General features: G+C 45.4%; 1 long non-coding RNA gene across 4 annotated transcripts; it reads right to left on the minus strand.

Annotated features, from left to right (window-relative positions):
• Positions 1 to 6,982: 6,982 nt before the first annotated feature.
• LOC123131907 (uncharacterized) lies at positions 6,983 to 11,475 on the minus strand. 4 transcript variants are annotated; one of them, XR_006464377.1, is made up of 5 exons: positions 11,030 to 11,473; positions 10,002 to 10,130; positions 9,310 to 9,376; positions 8,649 to 8,771; positions 6,983 to 7,408 (listed from the first exon to the last, which is right to left on the minus strand). It is a non-coding gene; the product is annotated as an uncharacterized lncRNA (long non-coding RNA). The 4 variants fall into 4 exon arrangements; XR_006464374.1 differs by lacking the exon at positions 6,983 to 7,408 and adding an exon at positions 7,529 to 7,726 and having other exon boundaries at positions 8,649 to 8,776; XR_006464373.1 differs by lacking the exon at positions 6,983 to 7,408 and adding an exon at positions 7,529 to 7,726 and having other exon boundaries at positions 11,030 to 11,472.
• Between the last annotated feature and the right edge of the window lie 2,658 nt (positions 11,476 to 14,133).

Consider the following 14,133-nt stretch of genomic DNA (forward strand, 5'->3'; position numbering starts at 1 on the left):
CGTGCAAGGGGGAAAGGGGGGAACCTTTTTCGTAAGTGAGTCGTGCACTTCAATGGCACCTACGCAATATTGTTTCTCCTCGATGGCACGTGAATAGTGCACGTACTCAATGAAGGAGCACGGGATGGTAGCAATGACATGGTCAGCCCTTTTTGGAGAGAGTACGTACTACTAGTAAATAACTTTGATGTGTCCCATCAACTCTCAGAACGACGAGAAGCTTGATTACGCCTTCTTCCTCGCCAAAGCGTGCGCAGTGGCTCGCAGCACAAGGAGAAACTTTTGCTTACAGGCGGTGGACGTGCAGCAGTTTATTTGGTGTCTGATTGCTAGAAGCACTACTATAGAACCATCGACTTCCAGAAGAGGCGAAGAGCCAAGCGCAAAGTCGCCTAGTACTAACCTTAGGCTAGGCGTAGTGGGAGTAACATAAGTAGGGGTACCACCTTTTTTTTATTCTAGAAACAACCACACGTGAATATCAAGGTGCTGGTTACGTAGAACAAATTTCCTGCAGTCCGTGCTCAGCCCTCCTCTATCTCTCTTCTCAGCCAGCCAGCGGACGCGTGGAGCCCATCATCTGTTTGCTCACATGCGGCCCACATGTCAGTGAAAATGCAAGAGGACCCACTGAACCTGCACATCTTTCACCTCAATTTGCTGGTGATGAAAAACAAATCCAATAAAGATCTTCGGTGGCTGCTTTTAGAGTTACTCAAGACTCAAGAGTAGTAAGATTCTATTTACAGTTTAACCCAAGATGCACATCTCGAGGCTTCAACTACCACTCTATTTTCTTTCATGACACGACCTGGATGCTGGATGTCCCACGTGTCAGCAAAAGGAGGAAGAACCCGACCAAATCTTCGGTTGTGCTCTCGGATTAGACTAGTTGTGCTAACTTAAAAAATTTATTGTGTACTCCCTCCGTTCCAAAATACTTGACTTCCATTTGTCCAAAAATGGATGTACCTATATACTAAAACATGTCTAGATACATATATATTTTGAAAAATAGAAGGCATGTATTGTGCAACGGAGGGAGTAGAATGGATGCAAGTTTTTGTATTGGGAAGAAGAGTACATCCATATATTGATAGAGCGTTGGAGTTGGCCTTACAAGTGGGACCGCAGTTGAGGAAACCGACCATCGGCAAACCCCCACCTCGCTTGCCGCGCGATGGCTGAGTTAGAGAAACGATGAGGTTGAAGAGATTGCTCTAGCACGGACTCCAAGAAATATGGTGTCAGATGAAAGTCGTGCTGGTGGCGTGTGCCGTACTCCTGGATGTGAATGCTTGTTCTGGCCCATGCCACCCTACTACTCCTACTACTTACTATATAGTACTAGTATCGAGGATTCGAGGTTTTGGTTACGTACAATATGGCTACAGTAAAAACACCCGCACGACGTGTGAAGCATGTGAAGCTAGTACAAATAGTGTACTACTATTGTTGATTGGCCTCATCCGATAACCTGTTGCAATGCACGTACAATTATGTATTCGGAAAATATTTTTATGCCTCGTCGCACCACTCACTCACAGAAGCAACTCGAAAGCCATTCATAAATTTAGTAAGTTTATCACAGGCATATCATTTTATTACATACAACAGGTCATCAACCCACATCGACAACGAGGATACATTATAAATACTAAAGTTTTCACCACACAACAAATAACAAGCAATGAAATGAACTTCAACTCAACCATTCCTCGGCGTTGGAAACGCTTGCTTTGAACCACAAGTGATTCTCTGGGACGGGCCATCTATTGTCGATCTCGAGACCAATGCAGGATTAATCATCCAGGCTGAAGCGGCCTACTATATCAGTACTAGGGTAGGGAACCACCCTAATTTCTAAGGTATAGACACAGTTGCTTCTCATAAATGGTACTAGTAACATTGTGTCAACAGCAGTTGGATCGCCTTTCACCATCATCGGATAGTTTTGTCCAAGGAAGAGCGAGTTTTCTCCAAGACTATCAATTCTGTACCAGGGAGAAGGAGTTGGCGCTAGCACACTAGTATCCATCCCGAATACCATGCAACGGGTGTTGGAATAGGTCCGGAGAGTGCGACCATGGGAGACTACACCTGCTTCCTTAGTAGTAACATCATTAGTGGGCTGTATACACACAAGAAGAGGTGATCCATCAGAATTAGTTGCCAGGCGCCACAAAGTATATGGGTGCTGCTCGTCCTCATGCTCGTGATCATCACCATCGTCATCTCCCCCTTGGTTATAAAAAATTTCAAGTATGGGTGGTGGAATGTTCACAGGACCTTGGAAACACAAGAAGAAGGTTAATTAGTAAAGGGAAACTTGCTAACCCGCATGCATGTGGATGAAACAATTATAATTACGGTGGAATACAAATGTACCGAAAGCATAAGGATTCCATGCAAAAACAGTGCCACGAGTGGTGGCAGCAAACACAAGGCCCTCGTATTGAATTGCATCATAGTACTCATCCGTGTACAGAAACTGATTTTTGAGCAATATCCATCGAGTCAAACGACCAAGGACGGCAACAAGCTTGTCGAAGATAGCAACAACTTCATAGTTGTTGTAATTCCAAGAGCGGTTGGAAACTCGACAAATTGCTATCTTCCGTAGAAGATAGTCACCATGATCGTATTTGAACGTGCGTACAATACCGGTGTGCTCAACCTCTGGGCAATCTACTGAAATTTTTCGAAGTGGAACCCGGTCACGAGTGTACACATTCACAAGTTCCCACTCGCAGTTGGACCCAATGTAAACAACCCAATCTCCATTTGCGCCTGCCCAAGCCTTACCCTCAAGCGATGGCATCTTAACATCATACCTATCATTATCAAGCGGCATCAACTTGCACAGGGCGAGGCCTTCGTCGTGCCGGCGCCAGTCATCAGGGTCACGGCGAAGAAGATAGGGGAGATCAAACCGCTCCTTGACTCTTGGGTTCCCTGTAATGATGTTATTAGTTGAGTCGAGAATGGGCTTGAACGAACCTGCCATGCTAGCCGAGGTGATGATGTCGCACCGATCAATGAGTTCCTCCACCACGTCATCTTTCAAATCGGGGCAAGAATAACGGGGTCGTTTCTGGCCTGTTCCCTCCATGGAGAAGACGATCGAACAATGGCAGAAGAAAGGGTGAAGGGTTAAAGGAAAGTGGAGGAGGGAGAGGAAGAGCGTGCGACAGCAGTTCCAAATTGAGAGGGAAAGGCGAAGAGTCGATGGACGGTTGCCAGTTTGCCACGGTTCACGAAGAGGCGCCCCGGCCTACACGTCCGTTCGAAAATACTCCTACTACTCACCGTCGTCTCACTGATATGTTGGAACGGGACCACATGTCAACGAAACATGGTGTGTAATTCCTCGTGCAAAATGCGATCTGGCCGCGTTGGCCTGAGGTGCCACATTAGTTTTTTTGAAAGTTTACCGCATTAGTTATCAACCTTTATTTTTTTAACATGCAATCTGAATGGATAGCTCCTATGGTCATCACACGTGAGCGGATATAGTGATGGTTGATTCGCCTGAGCAACTCATTACTGTGGGAATATGGGAGTACCAGCGGATTCAAGGAACATAGAAATGATGGTTGCTTCGTCCGAGCAACTTACTGTGGCGAAGGTGGGGCTCTGTGATTTGACTGCTTACTAGTCATTACTACTGCGGCGCAACGACCAGGGTGAATCTTTCCCTGAAGTTGTGTTGTGCACTCAATATAGCTGCATGGTAGGTGGAGCCGGATGAAGGATGTCCAACATGTCGGCGAAACGAAGTTGAATTGTTTCTGGCATTGCTATCAATCCTTCAGGATTTGTTTATATGTACGCATAATTTTGATGAAATTGTACTGTGATGCTATGAAGGTTTCAACTTTGGTTCCTGCAGGAAAAAAAGGTTTCAACTTAGGATTCATGTGTCTTGCCTCGAGATTATCTCATTACAACATTCCATCAAATACAAATGAAACTACCATGGCTAATGCATCTCAATGGTTCGCAGATCAACGCCAATATTCACATCACAACTGAAGACAAAGTTGTGAGAAGGTGTACAAATAAAGAAAAAATATAATTGATCGATGTTGTTCGTAGGCATGGCTCCATTTCCTTGGCACAATGTTCATTGCTTGGCAGCTAGTTTCACCCAGCTCTGTAGCCAAAAAAGAGGTGTATGAAGGACACCACAATCCGATCATTTTGTGAAGCTCCACTAAAATCAAGCAGACCATACCTGTTTGTAAAGATATCCAGTCAGTGTGATTACAATAATAGTGGAACTAGATGATGAAACATAACACGCTTAAATAGAAGCCGATCACCTCTACGATCTCTCTTTAGGACTAACTTCTTGTTGGAGAAGATTAGGCACGGAGTTGGATGAGGAGGATAGCAAAACCAATCTCCCTTTCCGCAGTCCCACAGAAATGTAAAAACGTTGCCCGTGTGACATTTTGGCGGAACTGCACAAAACACTCTTCAGAAAAGTGATTTGTGCAGTTCACCAAAAGGTCGCAATAGCAACGAGGTGAAAATGGATAGCCCTGTTTGCAAAAGGAGGTCGAAAGGAAACAATTGCTGCCCAATAACACGAGTTGAAGACACATACGCCGACAAAAAAGAAGCATGTTCCATGTAAAAAGGGAAAGATAGCACATGGTGGTTTATCAAAAATGGTTTGAGGACGAGATTGCAAAATGGAAAGTACGCTGGCCGAGATACGATTTAAGCAAACAACTAAAGAAGATCCACATGCAGCAACATGGGAAGATGGGCAGTGGAGCAAGGCCGGAGGAAGTTGTACCTGAGGGTCGTTGAGATGTTACTAGGAGGGCGCCGGTGGCCATGATCTGCCCATACTACGGCAGCGAGCAAGTGGCGAAGGCCCTACCGTGCCGAAGCTTGGTCAGAGAGAACGACGGCTACCGCAGATCGGGACGAGCTGCCTCAACACCGTCGAACGGAGAGACGGTGCACATCCGCCCTTTCCGCCGGTGGACAGGATGCGGCCGGGTCACTGACCAACGCTAAGAGAGAGAGTCCACGGCGGCCTTGTGTGAGATGGTGTGACGAGAGACAAACCCATTTTTCCATTTTCCCCACGGCAATCGTTTTATATTCTAGGCGTGGTACCCGACCCTCCTTCAAGTAAACAACCGCTACACGCGTCAAATTATCACGTGGGTTGCCTTTTCGTACAGAAATGAACTCCACCGTGTACCCGCGCGGGAGTGGCCGGGAACGAGACGTGAGTGCGTGCGTCCTGCGTGCACTTCTTCTTTAGGTACAGGTACGTACGTGGGTGGGCGTGAGAGAGATGGTTTGTGCGAAATAGAGGCAGTGTGTTGATGATATCTCAATCAGAAAACCGTAACATATGCAATGTGTGTGAAACAGAGTCATGGACGTGAGATATCGATAGAATTGAAAACAGGGATGAAGTGTGTGGCTGCGTGATCGATAAAGAGTGCCATCGAATTTGTGTTTGCCCACGTCAAAGATACAGGGCGGCTGGCCTACTGGAATTTGAGAGGGCAGAGGTGCAGTTCTCCGTGGCATGGATACCTACCTACAACGTTCGACTATCGGTGTGCGTGGGGGGGGTAGAGACCGGTCGACTAGTATATGTGTGGGGAAGGAGAGAGACCTAGCTATGTATTGAGGGAGATTGATCGATATCCATGGATATGTGTAGCAGAGGAATAAGGTTGGGAAAAAGACAAAGGTAGAGCGTCGGAGGGTTGGTGGTGGAGTGGCGTCTCACAAATGGTGGGAGAGGCCTGCTAGACAAACGGAGGGTATGAGTGCAATATCAATAAGAGAGCGCGGGGGATGTTTGTCTGTCTATGCGTGCGTGTGAGAGACGGGTCGGGAGGTATTAAAGGATGATGAGGGGAGAAGATATGGTTGTGGTAAGCATGCATAACTACATAGGAAGATCAACCGTCGTGTGTCCGAGAAAAGGAGATACATAACTAACGAGGTAAGTGTATCGGTGCTTGGTGAAAACGAATTATAGTCGACCTGGCTATATGTAGGGAGATCAGTTCATATACACGCATGCATGTCTTAGAAGCAAATAAAGTCCGGAGAGGCAGACAGGGGGAGAGGGTGTGGCTAGGAGGTGGTGCGAGAGGCCTACCATGTCGAGGGGGGAGTGTGCGAGCATGTGATAAATGAAAAGAGGGGCGGGAGTGTGCACCTGCGTGGAATCGTATTGGACATATGGGGGCATGGACGGTGAGAAGAGAAGAGGGGAAGTATATATGTGTTTGTTGTAGGCACACTTGGCTAGAGAGGTATATCGACCGGTGTGTGCCAGAAAGAAGGAGTCGGGGGCCTACACACACCGTTGGTGGACGACCTAAAGAGAAATAATGAACATGCGCGATGGAGGGGACGCTAAGGGTGTGTGAGGGGGGCGGGCGTGTGCATGCACGATAGAAAGTTAGCGCTAGCTAGCTACAAATAGAAGAGGATCGTGAAGGTGTAAAAGATGAACAAAGATCATAATTCATTATAAAAAAGTGGATACGGATACTTGAAGAAGATATCATAATGTAGAACATTGATTATAATTTGGGCTAATGTGTGGCTTTTGCAGCTCAGGTCTAAATACTTGTCATAATGTAGGGGGCGGGGCACTATACTTTGTGTGATAAACACGGTGTACGTATGGAACATGGTTTAGATTATGAATACTAGTTGACCAGTTGCGCCAGATGGCGCAGAGACGAGCTAAAGCCATGTTGTCGATGAAAATAGTTTCATTTTGCAAGGACATATGGCGCAGGGATCAGCTGAATGCACGTGGGCGTTGAAAAGGAAATCCATGTGGTAACAAATTTAACCCGAGGGTCCTTAATAAAAACCAATGAAGGCTTGCTGTCAATAATAAGATGTATGATAACATTACCCGTTGCACCAGATGGCGCAAGGTCCCATTTCAAACCAAGAGCTATTTGAAAATAATTGACAATTTGGAAATAAGGATACTTTTAATAATGAAAATTGAAGGAAACATAGCCTCAAACTATTGTAATAGAGTTTTCAAAATGCAGGCATTCTCTCTATGCAATTCTGCCATGTTAGCTGGAACTTTGGAATCAAGGCTACGATTTGTCCTTTCGCTGTTGGTAGACTGTGCCCTCCCACTCCTCTGAATCCATAGCGTTTTGTCCTTCAACAACCCTTTATAGGTCCGATGGACTATAATTCCTTCATTTTTTAGAGCTTAACAAAGAATGCCTTGCACAACATTTTTCATCTCTTTAGTGAGGCATGTTTATAGTTCCCACTCCTCTGCTTATGTTATGTTAGAAGCATCCAATCTTTATAGCCATCTCTTCTTTTTTGAAGGGAACTGGACAAACAATGCCCAACGCAATGTTTATGAAATATTCTACTGTAATAGAAGTGCAAACATGAAATGAGAACCAATTGAAGAAACAAGGACTTGTTGGTCCGCTGGAATTTAAGGGCAAACTTGAAATGGAAGGGCAAACCAAGATTGACAAGTACCACATCACGAACAAAAGTTTATAACAGATATAACAGTGACAATAATCAGGTTTTTGAAGATTTACAATGAACAACATGATTTGGCTTCTTGCTCTAAAATAGAAACAATCTGAAGCACTAACTTGGTGACAATCCCTCCAATTCAACAACAATGGACATATTTTCTACACTTTGCTCCTTTGCGGCTTGTAGAATCAAAGGGCTACGACCATCATTGCAGAAAAGGAAAAAATTAACAATAGTTCTTGCGTGAACGAGTCATCAGGTAATCATGTGAGTCTACTATATATAAACTGTAAGCAAAATTCAGCGACAAAGGTAACATGCGTAGCAAAAAACTGGATAACAAAAGGAATACTTTCAACTAAGTCTAGATGAAAATTTAACCGGATTTCATCTGATAACCTAGAGGCCAGCTGGAGATTGAGCAATTTTGGAATATAAATATATATTTCAAACAAATTAATGAGCTGGGATGAACGGATCTTAGAAGGATGGCCTCACTTGTGGCTTTGGAACTTGAGTATCTCCATGGCTAATCAAGGCTTAGAGAGGCAGCAGTTAAAGCATCAGTCGAGTTAAGGTATGCCGCTATCAATCCTTCTTTTACTAATCTTAACATAACGTTAGTATTGATAAAAGACCTTGATACACTGCTCATGGTCATCTCGTTATTGAAAAAGTGAATGTAAAACTGGCCTACAAAATAAAAGCATTTCCCAGTAACTGAATGTACAACCTGGGATCATGAGTACTCTTAACATTCAATTACTGGGAATACCGCTGGATGAAATATAGTGCAAACTCCAGATCTTATAAATTTTAATACATTCAACAACTAAGATTTTGAGCCATGAGATTATACGCCAATAGTTATAATTAAGCTTATGAGAGCATAAATCAATCATAAGAAGGCAGAAAGAATAAGCTCCAGAACACAATAAGGGCTTAAACTACTTATTTGAAAATAGCGAAACAACTCATTAAATCTAACTAATTTTAAATGATCCAATTTTAAGAATTAATCCAGTACAACTAAGAGAAGGCTACAAAATCATCAATCAAGAAGATTCTACTATATAAAATTGATAATTAGAGACAACTGTCACTGCTTGGTCACATACCACGGTCGACATGGCAATGACAGACATGTTATGGATATTTTCTATCCATAATTCCGCGGAGCTCCTCCGTTCTAAACCTCACCATCTTGACTGCTTTTGAATGTCACGCCGGGAATACCATTCCTGCTCTAATAATAGCAAGCTATCATAATCAAGCAATAATAGTGTGAATAACTGAACATTAAAATCCGACAGTAATATATACTAACAATCCTTTAAAGTAATTAAGACCACAGTTGTCTACTCAAAGCTCAAAAGTGCACTTAACAATGGTGTACAACAGTTAGTTTTATACACTGCCACCAAAATATTTTAACTAACACTTCCACCAACAGCCCCCGGTGAAGTGCAATATATAATTAATATGGTCAATCGAGCATATTATATTAATGTATTACAACTAATAAAAATGCACTGAGAAGGCAGCCATAAAGCAAGAACAACCACTGTGAAGAGCACTGACGATCACAGTAACGAGAAAAAGTAACACATGGCAATAACAAAGAAACATAATCCAGAGGATGCAGATGAAAGAAACGTAATCCAAAAAATAAGACTAATATAGACAAGCCTCCAAAACTAATACTACTATTGACACACCTCCAACACTAAGACTATAGACAAGCCTCCAAAAGTAAGACTAATGGAACACGGAATATACCTCCTGCAATTTCTTCCATCTAACTCCTTTTGATTCTACAGGAAAAGGTTGCAACATGAGGAATAGCCTGCAGAAATAGATAGATCAAATGCTGTGCAAGTCAATAATATGTTACTGCTAGCCATAGTGCATACATTCGCCATAGTGCATACATTCTATCTCTTATTATACTTTCTGCAACATACTACGACTCGGAGCAAATACATGACATATCATGGTAATGCCACAATGGTTATTATCGACTGGAATGAGCTGTCCAGATTTTTACTGGTAAATCAATTCAGTTTACATGCAACTACTAAAATTTTACAGGGAAATGTTGTAGTGATATCATGGTGGCGCAAGCATAGAAGTTGTTACAGAGTAGAAAGAACAGTCTAGATTTTCAGTACTGAATATGTCCGTCTAGCATTGCAAAAAGCTACAGTTAAGCCTCTCGCATGCTAATTATCTATGTTGAAGCCAGTAGAAAACCTACACTTACAATGGCATGTAGAAAAACAATGGAATGTAGCTTTTTGCAACGCGAGAGGCTTAACTGTAGAATACCTACACTTATAATGGCACCTAGAAAAACTACTGCAGTCTAAGGGATAATCGCCGCCAAAAAAGGTGAGAAAATAGAAGCTTCAGATAGCACCAAGTCATAATATGATAGTAGATAGCTCCAAGAAGAAATAGATTATATGTACATTGAGCCGCCACTAAGTTGTGAGTTGCTGTCTAGCAGACAGAACTTCCCTTTGAGCTGCCATAACCACTGTTTCCACATGTGTAGGTTGCTGCTGCCAACAACTCTTATTTATCTGCACCTCCTAGTTCTGAAATTAAAGGAATGAAGCACAAAGTTTAAAGATTTAAGAGAATAGTAAACAACTACAAGTTTCAAAGGTGTGGCGAACTTGCAAATCTACATATGTAGACCTCACTGTTTGTTATGCAAAACACCCTACAATGTAAAGGATAGCAATGCCAAAATAACTAAGATACATGCTCTTACATTACACACATTCAAACTTGAGAACATGACTGTTGCTGCTTCCGCGCTGCTGTACTGTGCAAATTAGTCATGGATATTTTAATTGTATAGTTGTTTTTCTATGGTTCTAAATAGCGTATGTACCAGTTACTTACAATGCATAGTTCCATTTGCTATGGTTCTGAATCAACATGTTTTCCCATAGAACATTTATTTACCTACAGTACTTGCATTGATATCCACGAGACAAAAAGATGGAGAGGTAAATTAATTTTGGTGGGGACTAATTGGCAAGATGCTGCAGCTGCCATACGTACAACAACTAAGCACACTTGCATGGATTGTATGTCGTCCCCTCTTAAAACAGATGCCCACGCCAGGCGCCAAATCAAGCAAAGGAACAAAAGACTCCTCTATAAAGAGAAATGGAGCTCCAGGACAAATATATCCCCTTCTCGACGAGGAAAGATCAAGGTACCAACCAAACTAAGAAAGCCAACAAAAAAACTTTCAGGAATATAGCTAGATCCGAGAGCATCTCTTGAGCAGTAACAAACAAAAATCCACTTTGCAGAAACTTAGCTGAGGTACCCAACAAACTTAAAAAGACAACAAAGTTTCTACATGAAAGCCTAGCTAGATCTGAGCATCTGGTCGACTGAAAGAAACAAAAGGAATCCCATTTGTAGGAACCTAGCTAGACATGAACATCTCCTTGACAAGAAGGGTGAAGAAGCTCACCCAACAGAAGAACTGGAGCATGGACCTGGCACAATCACCGCGCATCCTTGTGTCCACCGCTAGCACACTCGTTTTCGTTGGGGGTCTCCTATTCCCCCTCCAAACCGGACGGTGGCTGAGCACCACGGAAGGACGAGCCCCCTGCATAAATAGATAAGATGAACATCAGCAAGGGAGGGAGGCGATGGCGGATCTAGATGGGCGAGGCGAAGGAGCAGCCATAAATCCCGAGCACGGCGACTTGCGGGGGAGAGCGACTTCGGCTGCTAATGGGTGAGGGCGCGGGAGATCGGCGGCTGGCGTGTGAGTGCAGGAGAGGTTGATGGCGGCGAGGGCACGAGAGGTCGAGCCGCCGGCTGGGGATGAGGAGGATGCATTGGGGAGTGGATGGAAGGAATGATGAGGGCTCTAGGGTTGCGTTCACCCTGCCGCGTGAAGAGATGTGCATGGAAGGAGATAAACCATTAGGCTTACGCATGGGACCGGCAGTATAAGGCCCACCTGTCATTGAACGCAAGCAAAATGAATAGCCACACGAAAAACCAGCGCCCACGACCTGGCACAGACCCCACGTCGCGTGCCGCGCGGAGTTGATTGCCAAAACCTCCTCACGCGGGAACGACCAACCCAGCCAACGAGACGACGAGACACGCACCCGGTGAAGCCGACAAGCGGGACCAGAAGCAGCGCTGGCCCACCCATCATTACGGCAGGCCAAAGGTGGGCGCACAAGCCGGGTGCACATGCACCGGCCGGCCCCTCCGCAGCTGCTGCCCACAACGCACGACGCGCGCAGTGCGCCAGGAACTTCCCGCCAAGAGCGGTTGACCCCAGAAAATTCTAGTCTATACCCTACACCACGGGACGGACACCCAGTGCAACCGACGAGCGGGACCAAAGGCAACAACGGCCCACCTGTCATCGGTGTAGCACAGACATGGGCAGAGAAATCGGGTGCATAAGCGCTGGCCAGCCCTCTGCGGCTCACCCACGCCGCACGATGCGGATGGCGCGGCGCGCGCGACGCGGCGCGTGTGGAGAGGCACGCGGACACCCATGATAGTTTCACCCAGCCAATTGGATCCAGCCCAAGCCCACAGGTCATTCCCTGTCCGAAATCTACCACGCGGTGAAAACGACACAGGTCAATTCCAGCGAACATCCAATGGCTCAAAACGAAAAAATGACCACGTTGACCAGAATCGGACGGCGAACGAAGGATGCCATCGGGGAGCTCCCTGGGAGCGAGTTGCCCAGCCTCTGTTTTGTTTTAAATATAGTTAGTACATTAAATGTATTATTATTTGGAATCAACATCAAGTGTATTCAAAAAATAGAATTCGAGGTCATGTAGTACACATAGTTCATATCTATCTCTATAGTAATCATGTGGTGTGTTATTAAGGTAATACACGAATGATGATTGAAGTTGGCAACAATCATGATTGTTGATTCTTATTGAAATAGAGAAATGAATTCAAATTTAGTTCGAATTGCAGCAGTAGTATAGACATTTTGGAATGCACTAAAATGTTGGTATGAGTAGGTTACATGTATTATACAGCAAGCGAAAAAATTTAATCGGACATAACATGGATTCATACTTCCTCCTTCCGTCTATATAGGGCGTAATGAGATTTTTAAGACCGCCTTTGACTATTGACAAGATTAATAGTACATGACATGCACAATGTGAAAATTATATCATTGAAAGAACCTTTCACAGACGAATTTAACGGTGTGCTTTGTGTAGGTTGCATGTCATATATCATTGCTCTAATATTTGGTCAAAGTTAGCATCGAAAAACGCATTAAGCCCTATATAGATGGAAGGAGGGAGTAGCTTTGAATAGCATTTTTTATAGTAAAACAGGGCAAGACTCTTTCTTTGTGTGGTGTGAATAGTTTTATTTTTTTCGTTTTCTTTTTGGTTGAGGGAAGTGCGAATTGATTTGGTACGTACAAGTACAATTTTACTACATGTTAGGCTTGTCCCTAAAATTCAACCCGCGTCTTGTTATATCCCGAAATTTCAGATATCATGTTCTCAAAACTGGCGCCTTCACAACCCGCGCCTTGCTATCCCGAAATTACAATGCGCGCGAAAACTCCCTCTAGCTGCCAAATCCCGACACGAGAAATCCCCCTTCTAACCCTAGGCCGGAAGGGCCGCTAGTTCAAATCGGTGGGGGGTACTTTTGTAACACACCCTACATTTTGGACAAGCGCATCCCTAAGTCATGCTTCACCCCCTCCCATCGCCCCCTTTTCGCCATTCGAAATCCGAGGCCGCCATAACCTCTCCGCTCCAGCCGCGAAACCCCACCCTCCTCTGTCCGCCACGTCACCGCTTCTCAGCCGAAGCCTCTTCCCCGACGACATCGTCCACCCCAACAGCTCGACGTCCCTCGTTCACCTCCCCGGATGAGGATCCGTCATCCATCTCGCCATCCTGCCGGTTCAGCCGCCCCGTCCTCCACCTCCAAGGAGCTGCTCCGACGATCGCCTCGTCTATCGTAGCTGCTCCATCCCCACAGCGCTGCCTTAACCTGCTCCACAGGAACCGCAGCATCCTCACCGACTCCTCGGACGAAGCCGAGGCCTACTCGGCGCCACCAAAGAGGTTGTACACTCATCGCATCACACCTTTTCCTTAACTCGACCTCCCGACGCTGACGGTGCTCCACCCCACACCCCCATGGAGCGGCTACCTTGAAGCCGGCGCCGCGGGCGACATCTCCATGGCAGCTCTCCCCCAGTGCGAGGCCCCTTTGGCGGCGGTGTCCATACCAGCCGGATCTGCTGCTGCTGCTCTGGCTCTCGCTCGCTCGCTCGCGCTACTGCTGCTGCTCCGGCTTTCGCTCCATCGCTCGCTCGCCCAGCAGCTGCCGCTGCTTTCCCCCTCGCTCGTGCTGCTGCTCTGCTCTAATTAAGCCACACTTCAGTCGACTGAATCGACTTTTGGGTCAGTTGGTTTTCAGGGGTTGGGGGGCTCGCCGGAGTTAAGGAAGAACCACCCGCAGCGGGGACGGGGGCTCGCCGGAGAGGTACCCCACTATCTATCTTAGGGTTCGGGGTGGGGGCGGGGGGGCCTAGAGGGCTGG

Source organism: Triticum aestivum, chromosome 1B (assembly GCF_018294505.1).
Source record: "Triticum aestivum cultivar Chinese Spring chromosome 1B, IWGSC CS RefSeq v2.1, whole genome shotgun sequence".
Taxonomy (NCBI): Eukaryota; Viridiplantae; Streptophyta; class Magnoliopsida; order Poales; family Poaceae; genus Triticum; species Triticum aestivum.